Source organism: Aotus nancymaae, unplaced genomic scaffold (genome assembly GCF_030222135.1).
Source record: "Aotus nancymaae isolate 86718 unplaced genomic scaffold, 86718_ANA_hifiasm-v0.15.2.pri h1tg000067l, whole genome shotgun sequence".
NCBI lineage: Eukaryota > Metazoa > Chordata > Mammalia > Primates > Aotidae > Aotus > Aotus nancymaae.
In genome coordinates, this window is record NW_026988482.1 from 1,942,407 (window position 1) to 1,960,043 (window position 17,637).

The window sequence follows — 17,637 nt, forward strand, 5'->3', positions numbered from 1 at the left end:
ATAGATAAAGAAAACATGGTACATATACACAATGAAGTACTATTCAACAATAAACAAGAATGAAATCCAGTCATCTGCAACAACACGGATGGAAATGGAGATTATTATGTTAAGTAAAGTAAGGCAAGCAAAGAAAGACAAACACTGCATGTTCTTACTTATCTGTAGAACCTAAAAAACAAAACAATTGAACTCATGGACATAGAAAGTACGAGAATGGTTACCAGAGGCTGGAAAGAGTGTTGGAGGGCTGGAGGGAGGTAAGAACGGTTAATGGGTACAAAATAAGTAAGATATACAACATGATAGCACAATAGGGTGATTATAATCAATAATAACTTAATTGTACATTTTAAAATAACTTAAAAAGTATAACTGGTTTGTTTGTAACTCAAATGCTTGAGGGGATGGATACTCCCATCTCTATGATGTGCTTATTTCACATTGCATGCCTGTATCAAATGTCTCATGTACCCCATGAGTATACACATACCTACTATGTACCTACAAATATTTTTAAAACTTTAAAAATTAAAAATATTTTTTAAATAAAAGCACATTAGACTGGAAGAACAGAGGCCTGGGTCAGAGATTGTACAAACACAGCCCCATAGGTCTGGTTTTCCCTACATATGTGTTTTGTTTGACTTGTACTGTTTTTGCTTTTGTTTTTGTTCCTTGAATTTTTTAATGAAAATATTTTACATATAATTCTGAATTCCCAACTTTTATTTAAAAAGCTGATGAGGGGCCGGGCGCAGTGGCTCACGCCTGTAATCCCAGCACTTTGGGAGGCCGAGGCGGGTGGATCACGAGGTCAAGAGATCGAGACCATCCTGGTCAACATGGTGAAACCCCGTCTCTACTAAAAATACAAAAAAAAATTAGCTGGGCACGGTGGTGCATGCCTGTAATCCCAGCTACTCAGGAGGCTGAGGCAGGAGAATTGCCTGAACCCAGGAGGCGGAGGTTACCGTGAGCCGAGGTCGCGCCATTGCACTCCAGCCTGGGTAACAAGAGCGAAACTCCATCTCAAAAAAAATAAAAATAAAAATAAAAAGCTGATGAGGCCGGGTGTAATCCTGGCACTTTGGGAGACTGAGGAGGGTGGATTGCTTGAGCTCAGGAGTTTGAAATCAGCCTGGGCAACGTGGCAAAACCCCGTCTCTACAAAAATATAAAAAATTAGCCAGGTGTCACCACACACAGCCTGCACCTGTAGTTCCAGCTACTTGGGAGGCTGAGGTCAGAGAATCACTTGAACTCGGGAGGTGGAGGTTGCAGTGAGCCAAGGTCACACCATTGCACTCCAGCCTGAGTGAGACGCCATCTCAAAAACTTAAACAATTTAAAAATAAAAGGCAGATGATCTGTCTGTATTGAGCCCCCATTTTCACATATAAATAATCAGTTTCAACTGTGTGGCCATGAACCTTTCCCCTGTGCTATTTACCGCATTTCCCATGACCTACTTTTATATTTTGTAACACTACGTTATGTTTCTTACTTGGCCTTTTAACAGCTGACTCTGTGACCACTGGCCTCAAACAAGTCATTCAATCTCTTTTGGACTCAATGTCTCCATATGACATTGGAGGAATGGGTGCTTAGGGCAGTTGACATCTTCACCTCTGAATTCTTCAGACTCTACTATTTATTCTAAAATTCAGAATACTCTCTTGTTAGAAGTAGACTGCCTGCTGTAACTTCTACTATCAGTGAAATCTCTTTGTGACTATCATTAAAGTAAATTTTAAAATAGCTTTCTAATGCTTTTAGTCACAAAAAAGAATTCACTAAAAAATGCACTAAAAAGAAATATACTTCAATCTTAAAGCCCTCAGGATGGCTTACCTGGTGTCAGACTTGATTTGGAAAATTTTGACTGAATGAACACCTTCTGTTATAAGTTTGGGACTGTTGAATTCAATTAGATTACACTAATATTGCCCATTGTCTATTTAAAGCCCAAATATACGAAAGAAAAGAGAAAAGTGGGGGTGTATTCATTTTCTTCAATTAAATCTTCCACACAATTGAGGAAGTCATTTTCTCAGTAGTCACCCAAACTTTCTTTGCCATAATTACTCTGCATTGTCTAGTTTGGATTTGTTTTCAATCTACCATTTCAAAAAAGTCACTGAAAAAGCACTGAGTACTTTTCTTACTAGTATCTCTTTTTTTAGATCATGTTCTCAAAGGTGTGTTAGGTATTCGCTGGATCACACCAGAACAATTATGCACACAATCAAATTATTCCAGGATCATAAAGAATACAAGGTCAGACTTTTCCAATAAACAAAATACTTAAAAGGCAAACTGGCTGGGTATGGTGGCTCACGCCTGTAATCCCAGCACTTTGGGAGGCCGAGGCAGGTGGATTACTAGGTCAGGAGTTTGAGCCCAGCCTGACCAACATGGTGAAACCCTATCCCTACTAAAAATACAAAAATTTGCTGGGCATGGTGGTGCGTGCCTGTAATCCCAACTCCTAGGAGGCTGAGGCAGGAGAATCGCTTGAACCTGGGAGATGGAGGTTGTAATGAGTCGAAATTGCATCATTGCACTCCAGCCTGGGCAATAGAGAGAGACTCCGTCTCAAAAAAAAAAGGCAAACTGGTAGGTGTATTAATTGTTCTTCTTAAGCTTCTTATTACAGAAGTTCACTTTCATTTCTTTCTCCAATTGAGAACGGTTTAAGGTCTTGTCACTCACAGTGTGGTGTGTGAATCGGCTGCATCAGCTTTCCTTAGGAGGCTGTTAGGCAAGCAGAATCTCAGACTGTATCCCCAGACCTGATGTATTAAAACTCACAGTTTAGAGTGAGAGTGGATGATGGCCAAGAAGAGTCCTCCAGTTAATAATTCTCTCCCACCCGCCCTGGCAGGAACACCAAATTGAACAAGTATAATACAAGAAAGCACCTTCAGAAGAACCAAAAATCACAGTACCTGGTTTTAACATTATATCAGATGAGAAAAGGAAAGACAGTATTGAAATCAAAATGGATTAAAGATTAATATTATACCTCAAACTACAATATTATAGAAGAAAACATTAGGGAAACTCTCCAGGACATTGGACTAGGCAATTTATTGAGTAATACTCCAAAAGCATAGGCAACCCAAGCAAAAATAGGCAAATGGGAACACATCAAGTTAAAGAGCTTCTGCACAGCAAAGGAAACAATCAACACAGTGAAGAAACAACCCACAGAATGGGAGACAGTATTTGCAAACTGTATGTCTGACAAGGAATTAATAACCAGAATATACAAGGAGCTTGAACAAGTCAATAGGAAAAAATCTAATCATCCAATTTTAAAATGGGCAGAAGATTTAAACAGACATTTCTCAAGAAAGACATACAAATGGCAAACAGGTATATGGAAAGGTGCTCAACATCACCAATCACCAGAGAAATACAAATCAAATGAGATATTATTATCTTATCCCAGTTGAAATGGATTATATCTAAAAGACAGGCAATAACAAATGCTTGTGAGAATGTAAAGAAGAAAAGAACCCTCATACGCTGTTGATGAGAATGTAAATTAGTACAGCCACTATGGAGAACAATATGGAAGTCCCTTAGAAAACTAAAAATATAACTGCCATATGATCCAGCAATCCCACTGCTAGGTATATGCTCAAAAGAAATAAAAATCAGTAAATCAAAGAGATATGCTTTTATTTTATAATAAGCACTGCCATGTGTTTATTGCACTGCGATGTTTATTCACAATAGCCAAAATTTGGAAGCAACTTAAATGTCCATCAGCAGATGAATGGGAAAAAAATGTGGTATATATACACAACAGAATACTATTCAATCATTAAAAAGTGGGAGATTCTGTCACATGCAACATGCATGAAACTGGAGGACATTATGTTAAGTGAAATAAGTCAGACACAGAAAGATAGACTTCATATGTTCTCACTTATTTGTGGGAGGTAAAAATTAAAACAATTAAATTCATGGAGATAGACAGCAGAATGATGATTACCAGAGGCTGCTAAGAATAGTGCAGGGCAGAGAGGGAACTTGGTATGGTTAATGGGTACAAAAATCTAGCTAGATAGAATGAGTAAGATCTAGTATTTGATAGCACAACAGGGTGATTACAGTCAACAAAAACTTGTTTTATTTTAAAATAACTACAGGAGTATATAAATGGTATGTTTGTAATACAAAGAAATGATAAATGCTTGAAGTGATGGATACCCTATTTGCCCTAATGTGATTTTTTCTTAATTTTTCTATTTTATTTCAATGGGTTTTGGGGGAACAGGTGGTGTTTGGTCACATGGATAAGTTCTTTAGTGCTTTGGTGCACCCATCACCTGAGTAGGTGAAGAGCAACTGTACCCAATATATAGTCTTTTATTCCTAATTCCCTCCTGCCCTTCACCCAAGTCCCCAAAGTCCATCGTATTATTCTTTGCATCCTCATAGCTTAGCCCCCACTTAGGAGTGAGAACATAAGATATTTGGTTTTCCATTCCTGAGTTACTTCACTTAGAGTAATGGTCTCCAATTTCATCCAGGTTGTTGCAAATGCCATTATTTTATTCCTTTTCATGGCTGTGTAGTATTCCCTGGTGTGTGTGTGTGTGTGTGTGTGTGTGTGTGTGTGTCACACTTTCTTTATCCACTCATTGATTAATGAGCATTTGAGCTGGTTCCAGATTCTTGCAATTGCAAATTGTGCTGCTATCAACATGTGTGTGCACATATCTTTTTTGTACACTGACTTCTTTTCCTCTGGGTAGATACTCGGGAGTAAGATTTCTGGATCAAATGGTAGATCTACTTTTGGTTCTTTAAGGAATCTTCACAGTGAAAAGGGAACTACTAGTGATGGTACTAGTTCACACTCCCACCAGCAGCGTCAAAGTGTTCTCTTTTTACCACATCCACGCCAACATCTATCATTTTTTGATTATGGACATTCTTGCAGGAGTGAGGTGGTATCACATTGTGGTTTTGATTTGCATTTCTTTGATAATTAGTGATTTTGAGTATTTTTTTATATCTTTGTTGGCCATTTGCATGTTTTCTTTTGAGAACTGTCTATTCATGTCCTTAGCCCACTTTTTGATGAGATTGGGTGTGTTTTTTTTTTTTTTTTTTTTTGCTGATTTGAGTTCCTTGTAGATTCTGGATGTAGATTCTTGTCGGATGCATAGTTTGTGAAGACTTTCTCCCATTCTGTGGGTTGCCTATTTTCTTTGCTATTTCCTCTGCTGTGCAGAAGCTTTTTAGTTTAATTATGTCCCATCTATCTTGGTTTTTGTTGCATTTGCTTTTGGGTTCTTAGTCATAAAGTCTTTGCCTAAGCCAATGTCTAGAAGGGTTTTTCTGATGTTATCTTCTAGAAGTTTTATGGTTTCAGGTCTTAAATTTAAGTCTTTGATCCATCGTGAGTTGATTTTTATATAAGGTAGGAGATGAGGATCCAGTTTCATTCTTCTGCATATGGCTTGCCAATTATCCCACACCATTTGTTAAATATGGTGGCTTTATAAGTACGTGGCTTTATTTCTGTGTTCTCTATTCTGTTTCATTGGCCCATGTACCTATTTTTATACCAGTACCAAGCTGTTTTGGTGACTCTAGCCTTATAGTATAAAGTTAGGTAATGTAATGTTTTCAGATTTGTTCTTTTTGCTTAGTCATGCTTTGGCTATGCAGGCTCTTTTTTGGTTCCATATAAATTTTAGAATTATTCCTCCTAGTTCTGTGAAAAATGATGGTGGTATTTTGATTGGAACTGCGTTAATTTGTAGATTGCTTTTGGGAGTATGTTCATTTTCATAATGTTGATTCTACCCAGTCATGAGCATAGGATGTGTTTCCATTTGTTTGTGCCATCTATGATTCCTTTCAGCAGTGTTTTGGAGTTTTCACCTCCTTGGTTAGGTGAAAGATGTCTACAAGGAAAACTACAAAACACTGATGAAAGAAATATTCCTAAGTATTTTTATTTTTTTGCAGCTATTGTAAAATGGGTTGAATTCTTGATTTGATTCTCAGCTTGGTCACTGTTGGTATATAGCAAGTCTACTGATTTGTATACATTAATTTTATATTCTGAAACTTTACTGAATTTATCAGTTCTTGCCCTTATGTGATTATTATGCATTGTATGACTGTATCAAAATATCTCATGTACCCCATAAATATATACACCTACTATGTATCCACAAAAATTAAAAATATATATTTTTAAAAACTCCATAGTTTAACAAGACCCTCTGGTGATTTATGTGTAGATTATAATTGGAGAAGCTAAGGTTTGAGTACGTCCCCCAAAACTTGTGTGCTGGAAGCTTAACCCTCATCACAACATTGTTGGGAGGTAAGGCCTAATGACTAGTGGTGATTAGACCATGAGAGCTTTACTCTCATGAATGGATTAATGTCATTATCACTATAGTGAGTAAGTTATCACAGGAATGGTTTCCTTACAAAAGGATAATTTTGGCCCCTTTTTCTCTCATGTGCCCTCCCTTCGTGCTTCTGTCACAGATGACGCAGCAGTAAGTCCCTTGCCAGAAGATTCTGGACTTCCAAGCCACCAGAACCCTAAGCTAATGCATTTCTGTCTATAAATTATCTGGTGTACAGTCGTATGCTGCAGCGACACAAAACAGAGAAGTATCGGTTTTGGGCACAACGGAAGAGTAACGCGTAAGCCTGAGCTCTAATAATCCTGATTCTGCCACTTACTAGCCATACTAAATTTTACCTTAGTGTCTTCATCTTAAAAGTGAGATTAAATAATAACCTCCAGGGATGTTCTGTGATTTTATTTACTTATTGCATCTGAAGGCCAGAGTAACCCCTCAATAAATATTTGTCAAATCTAACTACAAAAAAAGTTGGAACCATTTAGTAACCCCTTTAACTTCCACTTTGAAGTTAAAACTGAAATGCATTTTTACAAATCATTTTTTTACCATGAGCTGAATCTGTTCATTTTTATTAAAATGTAGAATTAGTTACTTTGATGTTTCTTCTTAAATTCTTAAATAGAGATTTAAAAAGAAATGGTTTCTTCCCCTTGCCTCTCTCTTCCTTCAATTTATCTTTCCTCTAAACACAAAAGAAGGGAAGAACCCTAGAAAGAAAAAAATCAAATGAGCATGATAGTAATTTTTCAGAACTTCAAAATATATGTCAGTAAATTAAACTCTTTAAAAGCAGCACATGTAGCCCTGAAGAGGCCCTGCTATTAAATGGTTAACTAACAAGACAGGAGCACAAAGCAAACTTGTCCAAAGCAGGTCTGCAATGTCTGTTAAACCCTTGATCTGTTCAAAGGGAGATGGCAGCAAGATAGCCAAAGAGCAGAAGAAGCTTGCCAAACTAAATAAAGAAAATCAAGACAGAGAGCAGGAATAAATGTAACAAAGATACCACAAAGATATCTTGGAGTATGGTCAGGTGGAATAATCCTTATCTGCTGCTTCTTTTGAAGGGCAGATTAGAACATGATAATTGGAGATCACATGATACATGACAAAAGGTTCTGTGTAATCAGGGTTTACAATATCCTGATTATTCCTATCTTACTCTTCCTGAAAAAAAAGATGTATTAGAGGTATATGGCTAAAATATTGCATGTGGGTGATCAATAGCCCCAAGGAGCACCTGATGTCAGATACTTTGGTTAACTTGGGACCTCAGATTTTGAAATATGGACCAAAGCTACAAACTGTAAAACAGTCAATTATACCCGAAAATTAAAAAACCTATTGTTAACCAAAACTGGAAGAATTATAGTTCTTCTCTTATTTTACTCTGGTTTCCTTTGAAGATTCCAATGAAGCCATTTCTTATCCTCCACAAATGTCAGTAAGAGTCTGACCCTGATGTCACACAAAGCCAGAGGTGGAGTTAGAAGTATGAGATAGACTGACAGTAAGTGTTTGATGCCTTGATGTGCTCAGTCTTGACTTCACTAGTCCCAAATTTTAAAACTAATTAATAGCACATTTTGAATTATTAAAGACATAACTTTATATTAAATGGTCCTAGTCAACATTTTACATGCAAATATTTTCTCAAATATTGACAGTACATGTTTCATGTCTCAGATCAATTTCAATGTTACTTGTTAAAAACGTGACGGTAGGATATGAGCCCAATAATCAGACTACAAGCTCACACCTGCCATTAATTCTACTTGCAAATTAACATACTAAATAAAAATGCACTCATAGTCTTTAACTTTCAATAATATACATTTTTAAAATAAAGGAATCTTGGTGAAGATAAGGACAACTACTTCAATTTATTTTATTTTTTAATAATTTTAACTTTTATTTTAGAAATGGGGGGTGCATGTGCAAGTTTGTTACCTGGTCATACTGCATGACTCTGAGGTTTGGGGCATGACTGATCCCAACACCCAAGTACTGAGAACAGTACCCAATAGGTAGATTTTCAACCCATCTCCCTAACCCTTCAAGTAGTCCAGAGTGTCTATCGGTCCCATCTTTATGTCCATGAGTACCCAATGTTTAGCTCTAACTTAAGAGTGAGAACATGCCATATCTGGTTTTCTATTTTTGTGTTAATTTGCTTAGGATAGTGGCCTTCAGATGCATTCATGTTGCTGCAAAAGATGAGATTTCATTCTTTCTTACAGTTACATACTATTCCATGGGGTGTATGGGCCACATGTTGTTTATCTCATCCACTGGTGATGGACACCCAGGTTGATTCCACGTCTTTGCTACTGTGAATGGTGCTGCAATGAACATACGCATGCATGTGCCTCTCTAGCAGAATGACGTATTTTCTTTTGGGTGTATACCCAGGAAAGGGATTGCTGGGTTGAATGGTAGTTCAGTTTTGAGTTCTCTAAGAGATCTCCAGAATGCTTTCCACAGTGGCTGAATTAATTTACCACTAACAGTGTATAAGTATTTCCTTTCCTCTGTAGGTTTACCAGCATCTGTTTTTCTTTGACTATTTAATGATAGCCATTCTGACCTGTGTGACATGGTATCTTACTGTGGTTTTGATTTTCATTTTCTAGTGATTAGTGATGTTAAACGTTTTTTCATATGCTTACTGGCATCGTGTGTCTTCTTTAGACTCGTGTTCATGTCCTTTGCCCATTTTTTTAATAGGGCTGTTTTTTGATTGTTGATTTGTTTAAGTTCCTATAGATTCTAAATATTAGGCCTTTATAAGTGGCATAGTTTGCAATTTTTTTTCCATTCAGTGGGTTGTCTGTTTACTCTGTCAATATTTTATTTTGCTGTGCAGAAGCTATTTACTTTCATAAGGTTCCGCTTGTCAATTTTTGGTTTTGTTGCAATTGCTTTTGAGGTCTTGGCCAAAAATTATTTGCCAAGACTGATATAGAGAAGGGCATTTCCTAGGTTTTCTTCTAGGCTTTTTATAGTTTGAGGTCTTATATTTAAATATTTAACCCATCTTGAGTTAATTTTTTTTCTTTTTTAATTCTAACCCGGCCTGGTACACAATGAGTCAATATTTTTATATAGTAAAAAGTAGCAGTCTAGTTTCATTTTTCTGTATATGGCTAACCAATTATCCCAGCAACACTTATTGAACAGGAAGTCCTATCCCCATTGTTTATTTTTGTTGGCATTGTGCAGATGGTTGTAGGTGTTAAACTCTGTTTCTGTTTTGTTTTCTTTTTTAATTCTGTTCCACTGGTCTAGGTGTCTTTTTTTGTACCACTACTATAATGTTTTGCTTACTGTAGCCTTACAGTATAGGTTGAAGTCAGGTAGTGTGATGCCTCCAGCTTTGTTAACATCCTAGACCAGATGGAGTTACAGACAAATTCTACCAGATATATAAAGAACTGTTATCAGTTCTACTGAAACTATTCCAAAAAAAAAATGAAGAAGAGGGGCTTCTAACTCATTGTATAAAGCTAGCATCAGCCTGATACCAAAATCTGGCAGAGACACAATGAAATAAGAAAACTTCAGGCTAATATTCCTGATGAACATAGATGTAAAATTCCCCAACAAAATACTAGCAAACCAAATCCAGTAGCACATCAAAAGGTTAATACACCCTGATCAAGTAGGCTTTATTCCTGGGATGTACAGCTGGTTCAACATATGCAATCAATAAATGTAATTTACCACATAAAGAGAATTAAAAGAAAAAGCCGTATGATTATTCCAACAGATGCAGAAAAAGTGTACAATAAAATCCAAAATCCCTTGATGATAATAACCAACAACAGACTAGGCATCAAAGGAACATACCTCAAAATAATAAGAGCCATCTATGACAAACCCATAGCTAACACCATACTGAACAGGCAAAAGCTGGAACCATTCCCCTTGATAAGTGGAACAAGACACTCCTATTCAATATAGTACTGGAAGTTCTAGGCAGTGCAATCAGGCAAGAGAAAGAAATAAAATGAATCCAAATAGGAAAGGAAGAAGTCAAACTATCTCTTTTCACTGATGATATAATTCTATACCTAGAAAGCCCTAAATACTCCACCAAAAGGCTCCTAGAACTGATAAATACCTTTAGTAAAATTTCAGGATACAAAATAATATATAAAAATCAGTCTCATTTCTATACATCAACAACATTCAAGCTGAAAGTCAAATCAAGAACACAATCCCATGTACAGTAGCCACATGCAAAAACTGAAATACCTAAGAATATATTTAACCAAGGAAGTGAAAGATATCTACAAGAAGAACTATAAAACACTGCTGAAAGAAATCAGAGACAATACAAATAAAAGAAAAAACATTCCATGCTCATGAATTGGAAGAACCAGTACCATTAAAATGGCCATACTGTCCCCAAAATTTTTGGATTCAACACTATTCCTATGAAACTGCCAAAGTCATTTTCCATAGAAACAGAAAAAAACTATTCTAAAATTCCTACGGTACTTCATCTTAGAGATAAAGGAATGAAGACCATAGAGTTGAAATGATTTCAAAAGTCGCTAGTCGTGAGCTCAAACTGAAATCTACTCATTTTCAATTTGGTTATGTTACTTTTACATCCATTACTATATAAAAATAGCCTATGATGCTGAAGTATTTTGCCACAATGACCCATTCATTTAGCAGTAAATATTATTAAAGTATCTTCTATACATCAGATGATGTGAAAGAAAAGTGATCTACCAGAAGTGAAAATATCAGTTCAATCTTCAGGTCTTCCAAACCTGATGTGTGTAGAAATTATGCGAATGAATGGCATACTTAATTCATTGTAGAATGAGGCATATCCTACAATGAGGGGTTGCAATTAAGTCATTCATAAGATCTCTTTCAGTTCTCAGCTTCTCTAATTCAACTAAACAGCTATACATATGTTTTAAAAAAGAAAAAACTCATGAATGAACATTTACAGCTTCAATTGAGACCAAATGAAAGATGTTCACCTGACAGATTTAAGTCACTGGATAACATCTGATAATTAATCATTTTGTAAATGAAGAGACTATGATAGATTACTACCTGTCATTTTGTTCAAACAAATCAAACGTCTAGTAACTTAAAAAAAAAAAAAAAACAGGTATAGTGCATGCCTTATGTATTCAACTGTATATTTAAAATCTAAAGATAAAATGATTTTATCAATGCTTCCTTTTAAGAAAAAAAGATGTTTGATAGACCTAAACATTTAGAATTAGGCTCCCAATTTCATTTTATGTAGAATCTCTAACAGAAAACATAAATTAAATTTGACACTCCATTGAATTGGATCAGCTCCAATAGACAATCTCCAAGGTCAACCTAGGTTTTAGATGTCATATAAGTAAGGTTGAAGGGGAGGAATAGGTTTTCACAAATCATTTCATACTTTAAGAAATGGCAGAGTGTTAGATTTTAAGAAATAAGCCTAAATGTGTTTCAAATCAGTTCCTATAGATAAATAGTATGGCTGCCCATCTTTTTCTGATGATAAAATAAGACTATGTTTAATCCTGCTTTTCTCTTATAAATCTATTACTGTGGATATTTTAACCAAACTTTTTCTTTTACATATAAGAACATCCCATTTTAAAGAGATGGGTATCTTTCAGGCATTCACACAGTACGGCCAGAACTCAGATTCTGTACTCAGTTCCATTCCACTGCACTGCTATCTCCTTTTTGGTGTCTTGGCTCCCTCCCAGTTTAAGGGATAGTTTTTAAAATATGATTCCAAGTTTTTCTCATTACAATTGGCATTGTAAACAGGATCTGAGAGACCAAATGATGAGTCAGGAAGGAGTATCTGTGGAGGAAATCTCAGAGTTGGCAACACGCATGTGAGGTGGACTTATCCAACTGCTCAACCTTTCTGGGCCCCCACGTAAGTACAGGAACACCTGGAAAACACTGGTGGAGACTGAGCACCTATTGCAAGAAGCTAAGATATTAAGGGCAATAAGGATAGTAAAGGCACTGTTGTTGCAGTAAGTCTAGCTTCTAAGAAATCATTAGAGCAGCCAAGACAATCCTAAGCAAAAAGAACAGCTGGAGGCATCATGCTACCTGACTTCAAACTATACTATAAGGCTACAGTAATCAAAACAGCATGGCACTGGTACCAAAACAGAGATATAGACCAATGGAACAGAACGGAGGGCTCGGAAGTAATGTCACACATCTAGAACCATCTGATCTTTGACAAACCTGACAAAAGCAATGGGGAAAGGATTCCTTATTTAATAAATGGTGTTGGGAAAACTGGATAGTGATATGCAGAAAGCTGAAACTGAATCCCTTCCTTACACCTTATACAAAAATTAACTCCATATAGATTAAAGATTTAAACATAAGACCTAACACCATAAAAACCCTAGAAGAAAACCTAGGCGACACCATTTAGGACATAGGCATAGGCAAGGACTTCATGACTAAAACACCAAAAGCAAAGGCAACAAAAGCCAAAATAGACAAATGCAATCTAATTAAACTTAAGAGCTTCTGCACAGCAAAAGAAACTATCATTAGAGTGAACCAGCAACCAAGAGAATGGGAAAAATTTTTGCAATCTACCCATCTGACAAAGGGCTAATATCCAGAATCCACAAAGAACTTGAACAAATTTAAAAGAAAAAAACAAACAACCCCATCCAAAAGTGGGCAAAGGATATGAACAGACACTTTTCAAAAGACAACATTTATGCAGCCAACAAACATATGAAAATAAGCTCATCATCACTGTCATTAGAGAAAAGCAAATTAAAACCACATTGAGGTATCATCTAACAGAATGGTGATCATTAAAAAAATCTGGAGACAACAGTTGCTGGAGAGGATGTGGAGAAATAGGAATGCTTTTACACTGTTGGTGGGAGTGTAAATTAGTCCGATCATTGTGGAAGACAGTGTGGTGGTTACTCGAGGATCTAGAAATAGAAATACCATTCGACCCAGCAATCCCATTACTGGCTATATACCCAAAGGATTATAAATCGTTCTATTATAAAGACACATGCACACGTATGTTCATTGCAGCACTGTTTACAATAGCAAAGACTTGGAACCAACCCAAATGCCAATCAAGGATAGACTGGATAAAGAAAATGTGGCACATATATACCATGGAATACTATGTAGCCATAAAAAAGGATGAGTTAATGTCCTTTGTAGGGACATGAAGGAAGCTGGAAACCATCATTCTCAGCAAACTGACGCAAGAACAGAAAACCAAACACCGCATGTTCTCACTCATAAGTGATGTTGAACAAAATACATAGACACAGGGAGGGGGACACCACACACTGTGGCCTGTTGTGGGGTGGGCGTGCTAAGGGAGGCATAGCAGGAGGTGGGGGGATTGGGGAGGGATAACACTAGCAGAAAAACCTAATGTAGATGACGGAAGGATGGATGCAGCAAACCACTGTGACATGTGTATACCTATGTAACAATCCTGCACAATCTGCACGTGTACCCCAGAACTTAAAGTATAATTAAATAAATAAATAATAAATGAATGGAAATCATTAGAGTAGGAAAGGGAAAATGAGTAGAAATTCCTGCAGAGGTTCAATCTTATATCAGGTTTTTTAGGACTCCAGCTTGTTACATATCATGGCCCCTTCTTGGGTACATTTTTAAACTGATGGGCAAATTACAAAAAAAAAAACAACAAATCAGAGCTCAAATGGTCAAATGCTTAACCCACAACTATAAAGCTAGTCTTCCACTACTTTCTATTTCTCTCTCTCCTTTTCTGCCTGCTTTGAATCTGCTATTTTTAAGTTGCTCGTGTTGAAATAAAACTCACTGTTTATGGTAACACTAATTCAAGGTTATTTGGGGATTTCATTTTTCTTATACAGTTCAGCCAGTTCTAGCCAAAATGTAAACAATGAAATTCATTTGAAACTGAAGAAAAAAAGGACAAAAGAGGTTTTTAAAAATCAAACTGCCATGGAAACTGCTTTACCCAAAATTTTGATCCATAGCTTTTTTTGGATTACCTAACAGGGCAAATAAATTTTAACTACATGAACAGGTCCCAATTTTATAAAAAATAATTTGAATCCAGCTGTCTTTTGTAATATAATGAGCTTGTGATGCTGTCTCATGGCTAGAAGTCCAAGGTGAAAGCTACTGGATCTTTTTATGTGTGTGTACATGTTTAAATGTGTTTATGGGTAAGTACATGTATTATATTATCTGTTGTATCTAGCATTCTACCAAATTAGCTTATAAATAAATTAATAAGTTTATAATTAATAAATAAATAAGTTATAAATTAATAACTCATAAATTAAATAAGTTCAAATACTTTCCAAATTCATATAAATTCAATAATCTTTGGTAAATACACTGGCTTTAATATTAGTAGTAAAATAAAAATATGTCTTCAAAAGTGTCAGAAAACATTTTTGTCTTGAGTTGCTAATTAGATACATTTTACATATGCCTCTGCTAGATACTTTACGGTGTCAGGGTTGGACATGAAGGTTATAAGACTGTAAACCCAGCCAAAAACAAAATGATCTTTGTTTGTGTGATTTTTTTTATAAGCAAGACTAATTTGATATTGTTCATTTAATGGAATAATGGAAACAGCTGGACTTTTCTGAGATATCAGCAAAAATGCCCATGTTTAACTTGAAGGTTCTTGCTTAGCTCAATACCTTATATTCACAAGCTATGAAAACAGTTAACAGAAAAAGAGCTTGCAATGCTATTTAGCTTTATATAATGTCTTGGTTCTCACTAGTAATCTAGATAAACTGCTAAAAGTGAATAGACTGAGTAAATGTAAATGATATCAATACTTGTGGGAAAAACTTTCATGAAACTCTTTTAAATTATTTTAGGCACTCATTGAATGTCTTGATCATTTCCAATTTTTTTAAAAAAGGTTATAACATGAGGGAAGCATTGGTGGACCTCAGTGAGCTGAATAAAAACAAGGACCATGTCCAAAAAGTAATTAAGGAACAAAAAGGGGATGATGGACCAAATGGGTGTCTGTGCACTTGCCCCGCCCAAGTAGGCAATATATATCAAACGATACTGTCTGCAGGAGGGCACTCTGAAATCACCCAAACAATCCAGGAATTACATAAGTACACATAGTCAGCATGGCCCACAGACCCTGTAGCAGCCCTATGTGGCCTGTGAAGAAGTCAGATAGTGCCTGGAGAATGACTGCAGATACCATGAACTGGACAAAGTGGTGTCCCCTGCACATGCATAAGTTATAAGAGAAGGATGCCCAACTTAGGTGGGCCATGTGGATACACACAGCCCCAGGTTGCCTCTGAGAAGTCAGGAGGCAGACGCCCTTACTCACGTTTGGGCAATTTGCCTGAGCCCATTGGAGGAGGCAGTCATATAGGTGCATCATAGGAGTGGCCACCAGGGGCAGCGATGGGTGGGCCATGCCAAAGGCAGCAGGCATCGCTATCCAGTGTGATGTTTGGCAGTTGTTCAGGACTGTGAGATCGGTTCATAACTGCCACCTGGAAAAGCTCCCTCCACACCAACTCACATACATCAAGCCATACAACCTGTGCAAGACGGGCAAGTCAGTTATATTGTCCTCCTGTCCCCAGGCAGAGGGAGAAGGTATGACTTAACTCGTACCACACATGGCATCACTCCCTACGAATGGTTGGGAGGCCTGTAAAACAGGTGCCACAAACTCTCAGGATTACCCGAGACTCCAAGCCATGCTTCTGAAGCAGATGGGCAGGCTGTGCTCCTGAGAACAGGATCTGCCAAGTGGTGATGGCTACGTGGACCTGAAGTTGACCTGGAAAGTGCCCACATACTGGGTCAGTTTTATGGCACTGGAGGGCACTACAAAGATGGATGGAGGAGACATCATCCCAGCTATGCTTCTTTATAGAGGTCTGAGAGCTTTACAATATCAACACACGGCAGTACCAATACCTACAGGAGTAAGCGTAGTGTTGGCAATGTGGGCAAGGCTGGAAACTTACCAGTTGGCTATTATGCCCACTCTCAGGGAGGGAAACCATGCGTGGTACTGTAAGCTAGGCCTGAAGTCCATGCTGGCCTCCCTGATAGGGACAATGGGAGATAATACAGCAGTAATAATGTTACAAGGAGTGGATACACCCATGAGGGTTCCTACTAAACACCTGTGTTTATGCCAACAGGCTGTTGTTCCTGCCACCCATGGAAGCTGCCCTGGAATGTAACTACAGTAGCAGTCAGCAGCCAGTCCAGTTATTGGATATATGGATAATTCCCCTATGAAATGAGAATGATATGCCTTGCAACAGTTTGCCTTTCTCCCTACAGAATTGGGGTGTCTGGTGCAACAGCACCAATAGTGCAACCCAGGTTCACTAGGGATTGTCTCCACCCAGAAGCCTAATGGCCAACTTGATGGAGACCCAACAACATGTGCCCTTATACGCACTACCTGTTGTACCTAAATCCCTGATAAAAGGGACAATGTCACAGATGCTGTAAATAATTTGTCAACTTAGATCCATGATACAGCCCAATTAGGTTTCTTTGACTCATTCTCAAATTGGTTACACACCTTACCTACCCATTGGAGTTATGTTTGCTAATAGGCATTATAATTAAAGTTAGCTTCTGGTTTTTATGCTGTTATGCATACTGTGGATGTGACTTGCACATACAAGCCATGTCTATATGTTATAAATTTGTAGAGTTCTTCTGCTCATACCCTACACGGGGACTCTTACACAAGATTTGTGGAAAGAATGTAAGAGCTGATGGATTGCAGTGTGACACTTCCTTCACATGTTACTTAAGGGTGTCTGTCTGCTGCCTGAACCCTGAAGGCCACGCTGTGAGCCAAGGTCATGGCTCCTAGACAAGGAACAGGCGTCCCTAAGAACACAAACATCTGAGAGAGAGTATATGAGAAGTTACCAGGGAAAAGAGTCCCATAACACACACACATACACACACATAGACACACACATACACACACATACACACACACACACACACACACACACACACACACACAGCAAAGAGCCAGAACACTAGCTTTAAAGCAGCTTACAGATGGGAGGCAGGATTTTTAAAGATGCCCTGCTGCCATCCAGGAGTGTCTCATATGTAAGTCCTAATAAACTCCCTGCTTGCCATGCTGGACTTGTCTGAGTCATTTTCTGGTCTCTCAGCTCCCTCA

At 37.4% G+C, this 17,637-nt stretch overlaps 1 non-coding gene across 1 annotated transcript; it reads left to right on the forward strand.

Moving 5' to 3' along the window:
- Positions 1-7,442: 7,442 nt before the first annotated feature.
- On the forward strand, positions 7,443-7,578 carry LOC135270919 (U8 small nucleolar RNA). The gene has a single exon (XR_010339066.1). It is a non-coding gene; the product is annotated as a U8 small nucleolar RNA (small nucleolar RNA).
- The last annotated feature ends 10,059 nt before the right edge of the window (positions 7,579-17,637 follow it).